The 19,244-nt window shown below is 41.1% G+C and overlaps 1 protein-coding gene across 2 annotated transcripts in view; it reads left to right on the plus strand.

Annotated features, from left to right (window-relative positions):
- The first annotated feature begins 722 nt into the window (after positions 1–722).
- Positions 723–19,244, plus strand: part of ndrg2 (NDRG family member 2) — a 29,089-nt gene continuing 10,567 nt past the window's right edge. Inside the window, exon 1 of one of the 2 annotated variants that reach the window (XM_026353467.1) lies at positions 723–800. The gene's annotated coding sequence lies outside the window, so the exon portion shown is untranslated. The other variant, XM_026353466.1, reaches the window with a different exon arrangement.

Below are 19,244 nucleotides of genomic sequence, written 5' to 3' on the forward strand. Positions count from 1 at the left end.
TTATAGAAATATTACATATCTACACGCTAGTACTTTCTGAGTCATTTAATACACAATTACACTACCTGTATATAAACAGTACATCACTTAAAGCTTTTAATGTGCCTGTTAATCTTTTACAATTTATGTAAGACTGTAAGTGCCAACAAAAGTGTAAACTGGCTCATTTTTGTTTTTTAGGTGGAGCGAAAACTGTGTCAAATATATCAGAAACCAAGCACATAAACATACTGCGTAGTGCAGAAAGAGTAGAAAGCGTTCAATAAGTAGCTGGAACTACACAGATCACACTAAACCTTTGTCATGATCAGTGACAAACATATAGCTTAGTGACTGTAAACCTCCTAACTGGGGGCCAACAGCGTGTTGTATTTTATTTTGTTAAGTGTTAAATAGCAACATACAGGTAAGCGTCTGGTAGTTTGTGGCCGTGAATCCAACACAAACCCTCATCCACCAGAGCACAGCTGGACCTGAGGGGCCCCCCCCTCACCCCACTGAGGGCCACTTGGAGGGCCACGTGTGGTCCGGCAGGGCTCTGGTGGTGCAGGTGGGACTGTTCTTCCGCTTCCGGTCCAGGTGTGCCGGTCGACTCGGCTCGAGCCCACGCGGGAACGCTCTCGAGTTCGGCTCAGCTCCACGAGCTCCACAAGGGCGGACCGTACCACCGCGAAACACGGGGGTGGGGGTGGGTGGGGTGGTGGGGTGGGGGGAGCGGGAAGGTGGAGCCAAAAAAACACAAACACGCTATTTGCTCCAGAGACCGCGTCTAGTGGGATCCAGAGTGGAGCCGTCACAAGGTGAGTCAAATATAACCCTTGGTTTATTTAACACCAAAATAAACGCGTCCACTCCCATTTGTTGATGCTCCGCCGGCATATAACTTTTTTTTTGCGCCACCCCTAAAAACTCTCACTGCATCCGTCTCGCCTCTTGATTGACCGCTCCACGTTTTAGTCGCCGTGCTGAATTTTGGCTCCTGCTGGAGGAAAAAAAAGGAGAAAACGCAGCACAAAGAGAAAGAAAGAGAAGGAAGAAGGTACGGCGGAGAAAGAAAAGGAGCCGGGGGACAAAGTGAAATAACAGGAGATCAGTGGGAAAGACTGTGGGCACGGGTTGGGAAAGCAAGAAGACATTGCGTAAGTGGAGAACGGGGACCTGCCATAGATTTGCTGCTTTTGTGTGAAGATTATTATTTTTTTTTTACTTTTCCATCTGCAGATTAAAAGGTGAGTTCATCTTATTGATAACAGATTCATACTTATACACAACTGTACTGCGCTGTATCATTTTCCACTGTCTTTAATTCTTCTCTTGGAGAAAGTCGGGGGCTAACCTAACGTGTCACAAGGGAATAAACATACATTTATTATAAAAATGTGCTTTTCCTCGGTGGAGTTCTGTGTTAGAAATGTGCAGGGGGAGGTCGGATGAGGGGGGGTGCACGGCGGAGCTTGTTGTTGTTGAACGCTGCATAATGCAAAACCATGTCAAAGTAAGCAGTGCACCCCCCCCCCCCCCCATCCTCCCCCCGTGTTTTCCTTCTTGACTGAATCTGTAGCACGCTGCTCAGTCCGACTCTCACCAGATAAATAAATCATAATAATAATAATAAAACATCAGATCCTGCTGCGTTAATGTTTAAATATCTGCAGGATCACACGCACACGCACAGTCATTTATTTGAACACGCATGCGGACGTGTGGTAGAGAGAGAGTGGCTGATATTGACGCGCACATGTGGCATCGCCAGCGGGTCTTTTGTTCCTCATCCACCCCCCCCACCTCACCACCACCTTCCCCTGCTCCCTGTATAATGACAGCTCTCTGGCATGGCTCAGACAGGACAGAGGTCAGTATTGACATGCCCATCATCCCGTGAACTTGAATCCTGCATGAACCTGACCCCCCCCCCCCCCCCCACCCCCCCCCCCCTCTCCGCTGGCTCCTTTGTGGTGTTTAAACCGCACAGAGCCGCAGCGGCGGCAGCTTCATGGTTAAATGCTCCAGTTTCCTGACAGAAAGGGGTTGTTTTTGTCTCTTTCTTGAGAGGCGGAGGTGTAGTAGATAGGGGCTGCTAGTGGTGGGGGTGGATGGGAGGAGGTGAGGGGCTCGGGAGGGGTGTTTTGGCTCTTGGTGCGCCGGAGGAGTCTCTATGATGTGTGTCAAAGTCAAATGGAGGTGTGTCCCCTGTGTGTTCACTGTCCCTGTGCTGGATGAAACGTCTGAGAAAAATAAAAAGAAAATGGCAATGCAGCAGTGACCTGATCTGTTTCATAAGAGCTTCCCGTGGGGATCTTATAGCCTTACTTAAGTGTGTCGTGCCAGACCAAGGACACACACACACACACACACACACACACACACACACACACACACACACACACACACACACACACACACCTCTGCTCTGTCTACAGACAGGTTTTCACTACAGTGCACGCTCGCACAGATTGTGTGAGTCATACTGCATTCGGAGGCTCTCTGAGGGAAGTGGAGCCCCTGCTGACAGACAGCCTCCTCTGGAGCAGACGCTGTTCCAGGACTGTGCAGGGAGAGAGGCAGACATGCACGCGCACACTGGCAAACCCAGGAGCTGTGCTGCCAACGACAGACTGCGCTGAGATAACAGAGAGGCAGCCACACCGCAGAAAGGCGACCCAGTTGTTTGTCTGTCTTGTGAGGAGCTGCTGGTGGGTGCGGTGTTGCCAGCAGCTCGGTGTCCGTAAATTTGTGGCTTTTAAATCTCGAATGGGTATATTCGGTGTTGTTTCACAAAGAGGGACCACACAGAAAAACAGTGACCTTCAGTTCATTCGTGTGAACAGTTTTGGTTCTGTTTGCAGATGTTGAAATAGACCGTCTGTCTGTCTGTGAGATTTATGGAGCTGAATGGAGTTTCGGTCCACCTGCTTCAAAAATGACAAACTCGCAAGCACTTCTTTCCAGAAACTGTCACGTTCACTGACTGTGGACAGACTGAGGGAGTAAACAGTGCTTTTTTTTTTTTTTTTTTTTTCATGCTAGTTTCTCAGAGCAGTGAAAGTTGACACTGAGCAACAAAAACAAAATTCCATTCACCTCTATTGTGTTATGGTGGAGAAAGATATCACAGAGGAAGATATTGCAAAACCTCAGCAGGCTATATGAAACACCACCCTGGGAACACGATATTAGGGAAAGAAGAATAAGTTCCCAGGGTTTCCTAGCCCTTGATTTTACAATTTTATTTCAAATTGTTGTGTTTTTGTCCTACAAAAATAAACCCCCGCCCCCCTGGTTTAGCTATTTTTGCTGCTGCATTTGTAGTTTGTAGTTCCTGGAATTGGAACAATACTTGCTCACATTGCATTGTGTCTCAGAGAATTAGGCTGAAACACTGGGAATGTCCTTAAAGACATTTATTATAAAGAGTGAAGTAAGGCGCTTGTCTGTATTTTTGGACAAACTGAACGAATATGAATGTTAGCATAATATTTGGAGCTTGTGTGATAGGAGATACAGGCAATTCAAGATTAAAAAAACTTTACTAGCAAGTGTTAATCCGAGCTGATGACCGTCATGAGCCACAATGAAATCAGAGTCATGTTAAAATATTTTGCTAGTAGAAAGTTACCTGAAATCAGGTGAGTAAGCCCGGAAAAATATGGTCAGGGATAGAGTACTAAAGGATTTTAGATTTTGAAGTACTACACTTCTAAATGTTATCTGCATCTTGTGAAAGGTTGTGATTTCATCTTTTACGATTCAGAGAGAAATATATATCTAAAGAAGATAATCTAAAGATTATTCAAAGAGCTTAGATAAATCCATACATTGTTAAGCTAAAATAAAACTATTGTTGCATAAACCAAGAAAATAATACTAAAGATCTAAATAGTTGCTAGCATTCATTCCTGGCCTGATGGATACCATTACACATCATCTGTGTGACTGCCACTGGTTTCTAATTCTGTAGATCTTCCAGCTGACCCATGTTGCATTTAGGACGCTGTTACTTTGAATAAGAGTCATGTCGTACACATCTGTCAGGGCCAAAAATAAACTCTTCAGCTGGAACAGTCGTCCTTTGGTCTGATGCTATATCCCTGAGTTTTTGTGTTCTGGCCAGACTAATAATCCAAGGAGATCAACTTGTTGACATCATTAAACTGTGGCGGCCAGGAGCAACCCGGTTCAGTCTCCTCTCTTGAAGCCTGCAGACATTTCTGAAAGTGATGAAAAAGACGTCCATGAATGACGCCTCAGCAGCTAATGATTTCTGTTCTCTACTTTCTTTTACAAATGGAAGTGTTTACTGTAAACACAGTAGATGTTGCCTGTCATTGTCAAAACAGTGTAGAAGTCATGTTTCAATCTCTCTGCACCACTGCACATGTTGCCATGATGGCTATTGACCAACGTGACCTCATTATAGACCTGTTGTACCATCATTGGACTTCGTCTCTGTTCCTTTGGCTTGTTAGTGGCAGTTTGACCTTATACACTTCAGCAGAATTGACTCAAAAACACACGTGGCTCACAACATATTTTTTCCCATAATTCCTCTATCATAAAGCAGTTTCCTGAATTTTTTTCTTATCTGATGTTAGCAAATTTGTAGTAATTAAGGCCCCATTACTGTCATTACAGTCAGAAATCATGATACACCAGTTGTCTGCTTTTTGATTTATCTGAGGGTTTTCCCTATCATATAAAGCCCTCGGCGCGTAAGTGTTTTTGTGGATTGCCTTAAGCCGAATGAAGATAAGAAGGCAATTAGGCGACCTATTAGTGTATGTTTAAAAAAAAAAAAGGGTAAGCATTCTAATAACTAAACAGAAAAGCAGCTTGATCTCAAACAGAAAGATAAGCTGGTGACAGGAATGTGTCAACTAACAATCAGTGTGAAACGTTTGTGGGATTGGTGTGTGACACATACACATACTCATTTCCAAGATCAAACAACTGACTTGATATTTGTCTGTACTGTCAACATGTGATGGTAGTTGGGATCGATATTTTCTCATGTCTTGTCAGAAGTGGGCCTGTCGCCAGTGTTTGTGCACAGATTATGAATAGGCCCCATAGCCTATGAGATGTTTAGGGACAGTACAGAGTGTAGGCCATCTCTGTTTCAGACAGACCACCCCCCCATGACAGACAATGGCAAAGGCATTTGAAAAACTAGGGATTCTTGACTCTGAGCTCCAATTTGTGTATACAAGGTTCAAAAATACGCTAAACATTTACAAATACATACAAATGCACTTGCAAAGTGTTTGAGGGAAGAAACTGGAGTTTATTAAAGACGGGAGGACTTTCTATAATAGCAAACATTTCCATTGCAGATTTACTCCTTGGTTATTGGTGCGTGAGGAAACTTTCTTGAGCATTTTCAAACTGCCACCTCGCCTGTTGACTCTATCAATATTAACATTTACTCCCACATGTTTGTTAATCCATCAGCCTAACTGAACAGAAAGATGTTACGTTTGACCTGTTGAAGCGGTCGTTGCAGAGGTAAACTTCAAATTATAGCTTATTTCTCACCTTGAATATTGTAGATTCATTTTTTTTTCTGAAAACAGACATCTCATACCTAATAATTATTAGAAAAGCATATGGTTTATTTTTTTTAATTATGAGTTACTGACTGATTTTAAGTAGCTACAGTGAGAAACCTGCGTATATTAGGACCTGATATCAACTGATGTTGAAAAAATGTAGAAATGTGTAGATATGCAGTAAAGTGGGTCAGTAAACACCTATAACTGGACTCTTAGTAAAACTTCCAAGGTGGATTCGGGTCCCAGACTATCAAGAAAGTAAATGCTGTTGTCATCTCAACAGCCTATAAAAAGCCGTTGACACCACTAGAATGAACTTCTCTCTAAGTGCATGTCAGGGTGTACACAGTCCCATCAGTGTTGTGACACAAATACCACCATGATTGTTGTAGTTAGTAGACTGTGTTGTGACATTTGATGGTCTGTCAGGTGATTGTGCTATAGGCTATAGATAGATTCATGTTTATGGGTATAATTGCCTCTTCAGAGTTGGGTTGGTTTTCCGGTCAACTTGAGGATCACTGCTCGTTTGCTGGAAAGCATAGTGTGCTGGATGTTCTGTTCATATTGTTTGCCTTTGGAAAAAAAACTTTGACACATAGATAAATTTAATATTTAGATTAATGAGATGGAAAAATATTAGAACTATTAGAGCTATTTATTTAACCCTAACTGATGCAGTGAGTATGTGAATGACGTCAGCCGACTACCTGAATATACTGATTGACCAGGTTCTTACATCAATGGCCTGATTATTCGGCCATGTTCCAAGATGACAATGGAGGATTCATCGATATATAATAAAGCATAAATTTATGTAATGAAACTTAATATGATGTAAAGTAATTCAATTAGTTATATAGGGAAAAAAAAAACATCTCATTTAAATGGAGACATAATTATTATAACGTGAATTAATGTAATGTATGTCTGGTTTTGTTATTGACATCGTGTTACGTCATTGTGATCTCTGCACTGGCTTCCTCTAGCTGCCTGCATCAGGTTCAAAGCCCTGACCCTTGCCTACAAAGTGGTCAACTCAATAGCACCGCATTACCTGAACTACCTCATCCATGTCTACAACCCCTCTCGCTCACTGCGCTCTGCCAGCAAACGACTCCTCACCTCACCTAGAAAGATCCCAGGCAAAACTTTTTGGCTCAGTGGTTCCATGACAGTGGAACGATCACTCAGCTACCTACCTCTCAATTCTTGAAAACGTGTTGAAAACAGAACTCATCCGAAAACTTTCTCTGCAGCTAAAACCTTAAAAAAAATCCTGCACTTATACCCCATGAAATTAAAACAGCTCTTTCTAGAGCTTTTTACTTTACAGTTTGACTCCTTGGCTTAGATACTTTCTTGCTTTGTACTCACTTGTAAGCCGCTTATTAGCATATCTGCATATGCTAATATTGACAGTTTGGACGGGTTATTACTGTTTATTCACTACAACAAGGTGATAATGGTATATGAAATGTTGTGCTTGTTCACTAAAGTAATGCAGCTATAAATCTTTTAGCAGCAAAAATGTAATTACTATTAATACACGTTATAACCCAGCATCTCTCTCTTTTCTTGTAGCACCTATCCACAGAATAACTGTAACGTAAGTTATTCTGAGCTTGTATGAAACTGAAGTGGACCTGAACATCAGATATTAGCTTAACAGTGAGTGAAGCGGGTAATAGTTTAATAATCTGTTGAAAACAAAAAAACTGTAAGTTGGGCTTTGCATCCAGTAATCATAATTTTTATACAAAGGCTAGTTGAGATACTTTGAGATTAAAATGCCTTAATGACTTGTATTTATTAAGAAAATGAATTTTCACGCTCTAGCTGTATCCTGTATTGCCCATCTGAGTGCAGCTACTGTAACTAACATTGCACTTCTGCCTGTTGGCACCAGCAGAAACATTGATTCTTCTCTGTTGACAGTAGATTCTGCTCAGTGTGTTAAAACCCAGGCCAACACAACACGAGAGACCATCGCAAATATTAAACAAACACTGAAATACATGCTCACAGGCTAGTGAAGATGAATAGTTTGGATAGAAACCAAAGCACAGTGAAGACAGCTGAAATATTTTTTTCTTACTCACACCTGAATCATTGGCTGTCTGCACTGGATTTGACTCAGTTTGTAACTCGCGTTTATTACGGAGGAAAAACATCATGAACACAGAACATGCAGTAGCATTATGGGCAGCAGCAGAAATACAGAAACAACAGGTTTTTAGCTGCATGTTGGAAGCATTATAGGATAGTAAGAGGTTTTGTAACACGAGCTCTGATGTATTTTTATTGTACGAGTCTGTACAGTGAAGAAGAGCACGTTAGCTGATGACTGAGATAGTGTGGAACAACGCTCACTGTGTAGGTGTTTGAGATCTGTCTAGTCTGAATAAGATTCTGTGTTTCTCATCTGAAATGTTATCATCAGAGTCTTGGCTAGTGATAGTGTGTTGTGCATATTAGTCTGGTTTTGTACAAAAAAGATTTATATATTTATATATTGATTTTTATTTTTTAGATTTTGTGTAGGTGTATGTGAGCATAGCGGTCTCAGCATCTGGGTCACTGCATATGGATTTTATGCTGTGTGGGTGTATGAGATTACAGCGGTCTTCTTATGCTAGCATCTAGGCCACTGGAAGTGTGTGTGTTTGTGGGGAGACAGCTCAGTCCTTTGCCTGATGGCTAGAGGCCAGATACAGATAGGCCAGGCAGCACAATGCCCTGTCTGTTCCCACGAGTCCAAACAACCCTTCACAACATCCTATTTATAGACAAATGCTCAGCCCAAACTCCATTCATATTTCTCAGGTTGGATGTGTGGAGTAGAGTGGGCAGATGTATTGTGTGTAAGGTTTTTTTTCTTAACAATAAATGAACTGTGCAAATGTTACACTCTGTCACTGTGATTTGGAATAGAAGTGACCTAAATGTGTCCAAATGTGCATCCAGTCTGGTGCTGTCAGATGCAATGGTTCATTGTGTGTGTGAGTGTGTTTTTCTCCAAGTGAGCATTAAACAGCGCACAGTTACATAATGTTTGTCAATAGATCCACGGGCAGAGGAAGAGCTGAGTGGGGCAGAAAATAAACAGCACAAACATGTTAGAAGGGGAATCATCCATCCCCTGCTGCTGTGGACAATATCCATGTGAAGTGTATTTGTGTACAGTGCATTGTCTGCAGTTGTGTCACAGATCTCCTAGCAACTGGGACCTGGAGCCATGATGGTGATGATCTGCTGAAGAAATATCTGTAGGACTGCAGTGGATAAATATATAACAACCAGAAAACAGCTACCTGAAGAAGTGTTTAAGCCACCATCATCACCAAGTTCAGTTCAACAGACTCAATAAAAACAAAAGACAAGTTAAAAACTCTGGATGTACTTTCTAGTATAAGTATGTTTCACTCAGCTGACTGGATTTCTTGGCAAAAATGAATGTGTGAAGTGCATCTATATTTCATAAAAAGTGAAAACTTTCAGCACCGGTTTCATCCAGATCTCCTAGCAACAGATCTGGAAGCAAAACTAAACCAAATATTGATCTGAAAATGGAACATGCGAGTCCTAATCAGGATAAATGGCACTCAGGACAGACACTAGTTCAAGTAGAGTAATGGTATTTCCTCAGTTGAATGTGGCATGCAGCCATGTGAATCAGCTGTCAGCACAGTCCTCGTGAAACCTGTTTCAAATTTGGAAATAGCAAGACTTTGTATACCCAGAGATGCCAGGTTTTGTGCCACACACAACTTAATCAATTAGCCTTTTAATAAGTTGAGCAGGGAGAGACATTCACTCATTAGTACTTGCAGATTTTCCAGTATGGGAGTTCAAAAAGCCATCAGTAACTGTTTGGAGAATATAATAATCAATTCAATTTGGTGCTGTGCTGCAGCAGTAACTCATAATCATTCCTCCATGTTGCTTCATTTCTCTGCTCTAAGCTGACAATCAGACATTACACTAATGAGGGGGATATACTTGGTGTCCTGTTAGCCTTGGAGTTTGGACATCTAATGCTTTATTTATTCATTGGTTTTTAATTTATCTGCATAATCAACCACCGTGGTACTCCCCTCATTAAATGTTCATATCTGAGATTATAACAGCAGCTGTTAGACATCAATTTGTAATGTTTAATGTTTCTGCAGCAGCTTCTGCAATAACTAATAATAATACTGACTGCTCTAATACTGTTGTTTTATGAAGCAGGATGAGGTTTCCTCTCATAACCATCAGCTTGGTTACAGAGGTAGAGGAGGTGCGAACAAAGTACATATCACCAGTTTGAAGTCCTTTAGAGTTTCAGCACAAAACCAGGTCCATAAATTAATGGTCTTCTGAATTTGGTGTGAACGAACGTGACAGGCTTGTCCAGATTCATGAACGCCTTTACAATGAAGTAGATCATGAACTGTGAGCCAGGTCTTATCGCTCAACACCTGTGGCCGACCTTGCTGATTCTTTTGTTGCTAAATGGGAGCAAACAAGAGAGTGTTTAGTTAAACACAGGAACTCTAACCAGCCTGCGGCTATCAAACATTACAGTTTTCCTGCCCACCGCCATATTAAAACCACGAGGTCGTCCACAGTGTAGTCATTCATCCAGGTTGTAGGCTGTGAATAGGACTTGTATGACTCGATGTCCCATTCATAATTATTTTTTTTTACAAACTATTTTTGTGGTTTATCTCTCAGTGTCCGACACAGTGCAGGACTCTGGGAACAAATCCCTACAGCCAGGTTCCAACATAGCATGGAAAACCCACCCAGAGGAGTGGAGGATGTTAAAGCAGCAGATTAACATCTGTGGTGGTGGCATGAGATCACATACAAGTATAGTATTAGACTGTCCACATACTTTTTATGTAGCCCCCCAGCTGCCCTGGCGCTGCTGATAAGAGAAAGCTTGGGTGAATGAGATTAAAAAGTAGAGATAACTTTTTCCCAACCTAATTTAAAGCTGTAAACTATAAAAAGCATTGGACATACATGTCCATGTATGTGGACAGTCTACCATGTATGTGTTGTGGTATTTTCGGGTGAGTGCTGGATGATTTGGGAGTTACTACCTTAAGAAAGGTCGTTCTGGCTGCAGCTGCAATCAGTTCAACATCATCAGGCCATTTATCTCTATCAGCTCTTAGACAATGGCTTCAACATATCAATTTACCTAAGCTTGAAGGTCAATTAGTATACATGAGTGTGTGTGTGTGTGTGGCTGCATGGGTCTCTGTGTCTCTGGGATCATGTGCTCCCCTACGACCTAAATCGAAACAATCGATTCAGCTGTCTCCCTCTTTTTTTTTTCCTTCCTGTAGCTGACGCTCATATCTGACTTCAACAGAATGAACCACTGTCGCATAATAAGTCAAAGTAAAATCTGGTTCACGTCATGCCTCCCTTTGTCTGCCATGACTGCCATTAGATGGGTGAGCATCGCTGGAAGGAAAAAATAATTTGAATTTCATACATAAACAGAGAGAACAGGGCAGTAAACAACAAACACAGTTGTTCATTATCATTCAGACCATTTGTTCCTCTGTTCTGTTCAAGAGACTTCTTGGAAGTGCCTGTGTGTACCGCACATGGTTGCCATTGAATTAAGTACAAAATGAGTGTTATTACTGAATATTGAAGGAGAACATTAGTAACATCACTCGGAAAAATTCTTTTCTTTTCACTTGTCTTTAAAACAAAAGCATACTGTTTGGCCTGACGTAATGGCGACATGGTGATCATGTAATAGCACAATGATGTAAAACAGAAAAGATTTATGATTCAACTGATGACGCAGTTAATATTGTTCTTGTGAGTCACAGAGGCACAGATACTGATTATGCAGCAACAAAACGAAAACTCTAATATACTTTTAAAATAATCTAAGTTATTAAGATGTGACAGATTATCTGCCCTCAAGGTGAATAACCTTTGTCAGATGCTAGTGTCACCCTTCAAGTAAGAGAGACTGGATGCCTGAGTGGAGGTGAGATCATGATGGAGGGACGAATAGGCAGCTTTAAAAAGAACAGAAGAACTGGGCTGAACCGCTGAATTATGGACGATAGAGGATTTGAAGAGACAAGGGGCCCAACAGGCTTTTCTAAGCTGCTCTTTAATTTGTTTGTGTGTGTGTGCGCGTGTTTTTGAGAGCCAAGGTGATCAACGTGTGCCCATCCAACGCCGTGGGAAGCAGCACAGGAGCTTTGGAGGGGGGTGAGCGAGCAAAGGCTTGGCTCAGCGAGGAGACGAGGAGAGCTTTGGCTCCTCTCTGGGTCTCCATGGTGGCTGCTGTTGTGCTGTTTTTCCTCTCCAGACATTTGTTGCTCATTTTCTGCTCTCGGACTCTGTTTTGCCCAGCAGACCTAGCAACAGACCTCACTGAAAAGCTTCGAAATATGCAGTAGCTGCTGTTGATTTAAGCTGCAGTGTATTTTATTAGCCCCTACTGAGAGTGAGGTTTGCCTTTTTGTTGACAAATGGAATCATATCTGCAAGTGACATGTGATCATTGTGTGAAAATCCTATTTCAAAACACGTATCGCAAACTCACCACGTTGTCTAACAAAGGTTGTGATGCCACTACACTTCATAATCCTCATCTGTGTCTACAGACATACTGTATAAAAGCATCACTTGGTTACAGTAATGCAGAATATATAGATAATACAATTGCTGACTTTAAATGTTATTACTGCCAGATTTAAAAGTGCTGGAATGTTTTTTCAGCTTCTGAGGGTGCAAAGTGACACAGATAGAGAAAGTCTTGTTTATGCTGTTTTATCGTTCTTATAATGACAGATTCATCTTTGTCTGCTTGCTCCTTGTCTGGCTGTCCTGGATAGTGTAACAGATTTGTGTGAGGCTTGCTTTGCTTCTGCCAAGGACGTTTCATTCCTTCATTACATGCAAGATGTAAAGCATCTTTGACTTTAAAACCTCAAGCTGACATTTTAAACTTAGTTGTTTTGTGCAGCTTAAAAAAGACACGGGGTGCTTTAGCGGTGCATGTTCCAGCAGGTTGTGCTAGCTTTTCCACAGAGCTAGGCGAGATGTTTCCCCGTGTTTCTATGTATTTGTATGGAATGAAAGAGCCTCAGGAACTGATGCTCAGTGCTTTAGTACCTGTCCACATCTCCAGTGACCAATATCCTTTTGTGACTAAGCACAAAGGCAGAAGTGCTTTAGGAAGCATGAAAAGCTTCATTGCAGAATGGATCCCCAGGTCTATCACGCAGCATGCATATATGACTGCTGAATTATAAGGAAGAAAATCCAGCCTCAGCACAGTCTATGCAGAGCCGCAGTGTGCAGGGCATATAAAACTGTCTTAGTGGTACCCAGGTGTAACAGCAGTGAAATACTGCAGCCTAACAAGAATTGCTTCAGGACAGAGAACAGATTCAGTTCTGAGACTGTTTACGTCGTCAACACCTGGGTCTCTCCACTGTGGGAATGAATGTGTGTGTGTGTCATACGAGGTGATCGCATTCTTGCACATTTCCCTGCTGTCTATTGTCACTCAAGTGATATTTGTGTATTGTGCATTGCAACAGAACCGCCCTTTTCAGCCTTTGTGAGCTTTCTGTTTGCTCAAATATTTGCTGTCATATCCCACCTCTATCATATTTCAACTCAAAGGTATGGTATTCCACCACCCTCTCATGATGTGCAGCTTAAAACCTCGACACTGATGCCTTCACATGTTGAAGCAGCTGTGCGTGTCTCACAAATGCCACAGGTTTAACCTTTCAGTATTTCGGCCTACTATCTCAATATAGGTGACCTTAATGCTCAGTGTCCTACTTCAGCACACTGTTTACAGTATGCGTCTGAACGCATGTATCTCAGTGTCTGCACCCGTCTCTTTGTTCAGAGCTGCAAATACAGCCAGCAGGACAGAAGGAGACAGAGGCCTAATGAAAGAATGGGCTCTACCAGCAGAACTGTTTTCTAATTTTTCCTCTTCACTTGCTGCTGAGTGGAGAAAAAGAAAGAGGTGTCGACAGAAAGAGGATGGAAGAAACGAGACAAAAGCATGCAGCGAGATAGAGGGCGAGGAGCAATGACTGGCAGGAATCGAGAGAGACGCGAATGAAAAGTCAGCAGCGTGACAAAAGATGGAGAGAGAAGAGTGCAGAGCTGTGAAAACGAGAGAATGGGATTAAAATAAAGAGGAAGAGGGCAGATGGAGCGAGAGAAAGTTTTCTTTTGTGACTACAGCTTGTTATATGAGCTCCGCGAACAGGAATCTTGTGGCTGATGAAAGAAAATACAGGTGGAATTTGAAGTTGAAGCCCTTTTATGTCTTTCTTGAGCTTTTGTTTTTTCTTTCTTTTTTTTTTTTTTTTGCTCAGTAAGACATTACGAAATGAACATCTTCTTCTGTTTGGTAGAAATACAAGGTTTGACATCTAGGCTGTTTTTCTCTTGCAGTGCTGGACCATCACTTGTAGAAATGCACTGACTAATTTCCCATAACAGCCACAGCCTTCATGAGTTGCTGCGTGTAGGAGGATCAATGTAATTTAAATGTAAAGCAGAAAAGACTTAACCTGACCTTGGACCAAAAACAGCAACCTTGCTGAACCCTGCTGTGCTTTTACTCAGTCTGTTCAGAAAGTTCTCAACCTCGATTCTCTGCAGATGTTCCCCTTGATAACACATGTTCTCATAAGTTATATGTCAAAAGCAGCAGGCAAGAAAATATCTGAAAAGTGCCGACAGAAAGCAGATCATTTGAGATATAGGAAAAGTCAAAACAGTCTGCAGGAACGGGAGGCAACATGGGTAAAATCTTCCATCACCGTAAATATTGTTATTTATCAATGTAAAAAAAATAGTTGGAATTTTATGTAAGAAACTGTTCAAATAATAATAAAATAATAAATATGATGACAAGTGGTGACACTTTACTCATCCAGTGAATTAAACCCCTGGATTTAAAGGCTCAGGTTTGTCTGAAGTAAGGCTGCCCCGAGGAGACAATGTGTGTGTGTGAGTCACTCAGCACCTGCATTGCTTCAAAACACGCTGAACTTTGTCACACATTATCAGAATGAGTGTGTAACACTAGTTACGCTTGTAGGGTTTCCATCTGGATCGCTGCCTGGTAGTTAGGTAATATATAAAAGCCAAGTAGACAGGAAAAGGCGAGAGGAGGATTTAGAGAAGTTAATGCTATGGATATTTCCTGAAATTAATATGAACATACAATATTTTCATACTTACAAAACAAACATAGTCTTAATATGTTTTTTAATATTATAAAGGGTCCACTTAGAGAGAAGAGTCACTGCAAATGAATGCAAAGGTGTTCTCACTGATCACCTTCTGAGTGATAACCACTCTGATCGAGTATAAAAATAATGTAAATCATATGCTATAGCCTTTACATAGATTGTGATTTTATAGATTTCAACCCAATTTAACTGACGTGTTAGACAGTGCCCTCCACCACCATCATTAAAACACCAGCTGGGGGATTGTCTAGATTGTTCTATGCCCTTCAATATAGTCCGGAGACTTGTAGATTAATGCCAAGGAGCACTGAAGCTCTTCTGGTGAGATCCAAGATATTCTTATATGGTGGTAGTGAAAGTGCTGTAAGTGAGGTCTGGATCAACGATTATGAAGTAGGAAAAAAACAAAACCCAAAAAGCCTGATAATTTAATAGCAAGATCAGACTGCACAAACAAATCAGACATGCTCTTTTTATCAGAGCATTGTCGGCAGTCCTCTTCCGCTATGACGCACTTCATGGGATAAAACGAGGAATAGTCACATCTGGCCCTCATTTTTGATACCACGTAGTGTTAATGGTCTGTTTAGACAATGTTTTTTTTAATATACCTTCCTAGAAAGTGGCATTTATTAGTTCACTAATCACGTCTGACTTTATTATTGTTTTGTTGTATGTGCACGATAACTGCTCTCACTCTCTCTCTCTATTTAAAATCAACCTCACAATTTAACCACAGGTCTGAAACTTCACCTATCACGGGACCTGCGGCTCACAGTCTTACGTGTAGCTGTTGGCAGCCTGAATCCAGTGTCACTGCGTGGTGACATTGCATTTCATCAGATGAAGAAGAGATGGAGTCAGTGACAGAGCAGGAGAGTGTAGGATTGGTGGGGGGTGGGGGGTTAGAGTAAAGCAGGGCGGACTGACAAAAACAGATTGTGACATGTTGGAATGAGGATGAACGGTGGATGACTTGAATGCCATTTCTCTGTATGATGGTGAATGAACATAAAACCCGTTTGGATTAATTTAGCTGGAGCAATTATGCAACGCTGCCTGATATCTGAGACATGAAACCTGTTTGGTGCAACAGCTGAACTGAACAACTGTTATCTGACAACTGAGATGGGGAAGCAGACTAGAAGCAAACGAGAGGCTTTTTTTTATTTATTTATCCATTTCTCAGCTAACAACACTTTATCTTCCCTTTTTTTTGCCGTCCTGCTTCTTTGCTCTCCATGTAAATCTGTCTTTTTTTCTCTCCATCTCTCTGTTTCTCTTTCCATGGCGACAGACGGTGCCTCCTGTGCAGTTTAGCAGTTATTACACGCTCTAAAACACTCTGACTCAGATTGAGGCGGAGAGAAAGAAAGATGGACGATGGGGGGAGTTAAGCTAATTAGAGTTTTAGAGCATCGGGAACGCGTTTTGATGAAGACTAATAATCATCCAGGTGAGGTTATGTGGAAGTGGAGCGATAGAAACTGGACGTTTCACTACACATCCAAGTAGCGTCTCATGTTTGAGAAACAGTGGACAGGGACGCCCCGAGATATGTCCTCCACAGTGATCCATCTCCAGCTAATGACCTGCATCGGCTTGTTAGGTTCCCACTTTGCTCAGACTAAGTGACGTTTATGAATCACAGTAGTAGTGACATAAACTACTAACACAGTGCTTTGTTATAATGTCTATGGTGTTGATTTCACTAATGAGCCACAAGGAAATTATATAATTTTCCATATTAATTATTGCAACTAGCACTAGCATGTATTATCTGTGTTAATATTTGTGTTGTCGTTATAGAAGATCTGCTATTTTCCACTGAAGCTAAGAGTAGCTAAAAACAAAAATCACATATATGGACATATGAAGTGTAGTTTCCTGGTATTTTGTATAGTAAATGCAGAAATGCTAGAATACAGAGATCCTGTTGCACAAGAACCTTTTCAGACATCCAAATGGAGCAATACCAGAGATCTATTAATATACAGAGAGGGGCATGCCAGCAGATCCACTCCGCAGTCATTTCAGAACCTGTCAGATATATAAAAATAGTCCTGAAGGAGCACAGCATCTACAGTTTCAGAGAGAGACTGACAGTCAACCAGAGTGGTCTGGTTTAAGCATATTTGTCATCAGACGGCCCGCACCTGCTGCAGTGTCCCACCAGCTCTAGATCTGAATGTGCTAGATACTGAAGGCATATTTACTTCAGTGAAGCCAACATGTCCCAAAGACCAAAGTCCAAATCCACTGTCTAAAAACAAGCTTGATCAGTCTGCTGGGACAGGGTGCAGAGAGGGGTAAGGGTGGTAAGGAAGTAACATTTTTGTTGCCGTGTGTAACTGGGATTGGGATTATTAATTTTGATGAAGATCCTGAAACATTGAGCTTGCTGAGCATAATGAGAATCCTGAGGCTGTGTGATTATTTTATCAAGTGATTTAGTTGATTAATTGTGTATAAATGTCACAATCATATATATATATATATATATATATATATATATATATATATATATATATATATATATATATATATATATATATATATATATATATATATATATATGCAATGATCTCACTTTTTTGCTCTCACTTGTTTCCGCCAATCAAACAAAACAGTTCAGATAATTCAAGTTAATTATTTTCATGTTAATTGCTTCAAAAGTAGTAGGTTTAGTTAGTTGACAAAGTGAGTGTGATTTAGATTATGATTGATTGGCTCATTATTTCTGGAGGCTGACCCAGATTCAACTACGACTTATATACAGTATGACTTCCATGCATGTCTAAACTACAGCCAGGCTCTGTTTTTTATTTTATATATTTTATTAAAAAATTTTGGTTTTAGACAAAATTATGTGTCAGTCCTTTGATCACATGCTGCTTTTTTCTGGAAACTGTTCCCTGAAGAAGCCAAACAAAACAAAAAGATGTGCTACTTAAGCAGCAAGTTGGAAAATAGGTTAGTGGAGGCTTCCTGTCTGCAGAGTGCTTTGTAGTTTGAATTTGACATTGAGTGAAAAAAGAGACACTAGCAGAGATTTAAAGGAACTGTAAATTATTGAAGAGGGATGGGGTAGAGTTAAAAAGGACTAAGAAGTAGATGGATGTAGAGGGAGGCCAGGAGAGATGGAGGACATGCAACGAACACAGTAAGCATGTGCTTGTGTTTGTGTTGGTGCGTGTGTGTGTGCTGGTGGGGGTTGCTTCGGTGACTAATCATTTCCGTTTGAGACCCAGAGAGACATAGGCCCCCTGGGGCAGCAGTTCATTTTCTGATGAGTGCACACACTCATGCACATGCACGCAAACACACACGCCAACACGTTCCCCCCTCTGATGTAATACAACATCTGAAGATACAATACAGTCATTGGTTCATGCGTGCAGGATATGTGCACGGGCACAGGTCCCATACTTCAGGTTTAAATGTCAGATCAAACGTAATGCTGTCAGGTAGACACACTGACAACCTACGCTTGTTCACTTTTATTATTCCCTTCCTGCCTTAAGACGTGCTGAAAACAAAAGTAAAAATGCTGTTGTGTGACAATTCAGTTCCTAAAATAGCACTTGGATTGGTTGCATTGCTGATGCAGATTCAGATCTGATGTGTGTTATGTTCACTGCCTGCATGGGAATGCAATGAAAACATGGCACAGAGACAAATAATAGCACAATAAAAGACAAATGCAACATTAAGAAAATGAGAAAACGTATTGTAATCACAGTAAAATAGAAAGGATGATGAATTTGAAAACAACAGCTGTCTACTGTTCTAATTTCTTGTGCGCATGTGTAGCCCCCCTACTGTTATAAAAACAAAAAATGGCTCCCTAAGTAATCTAGATGCTTCACAACATCCACAGTTTCAATTGGTTGAGCTGTGTGTGTACTGGTGAACAAAAACAAAACACACACTATGTGTTTGGGTATCCATTGGTTTGGTTATCATTTAGGTTAGGCTGTGATTAAAAATGAAATTAAACATAAAGTAGGGCCTTGTGTCATTTTCCTTGTTCCATCTGAGTGTCTCAAAGTTATAACATCAACCTGAGTGAGTGAGTAGTCTGCTTACAGTTTGATGAGTACTTTATAAATGGTGAATAAAAATGTTGTAACTCCATTCGAAGTAAAAACTGATCTCTTTTAATTTGCTTTATTAAAAGCTACAGCAGCACCATGTACATACCATTATCTGCTGTTGTAGTCGTCACTTTGAATTCCCAGAAGAAGTGAAGAGATCGATGTCGGGGAATAAAATTAACTCAGCTCTACCTCTTTGAACAACCACCTTTTGTGATGCCCTCGGGCACAGCATTTAGCTCCAAGCTGCTGCGGTGCACTCACCCTAACACCTAACACACACTGTGGCTGTGAAGCTGGGACGATGTGTGAAAATAAGTAGCATGGTCCACTAG

The sequence above is a fragment of the Anabas testudineus genome, chromosome 18 (genome assembly GCF_900324465.2).
Source record: "Anabas testudineus chromosome 18, fAnaTes1.2, whole genome shotgun sequence".
Classification (NCBI taxonomy): domain Eukaryota; kingdom Metazoa; phylum Chordata; class Actinopteri; order Anabantiformes; family Anabantidae; genus Anabas; species Anabas testudineus.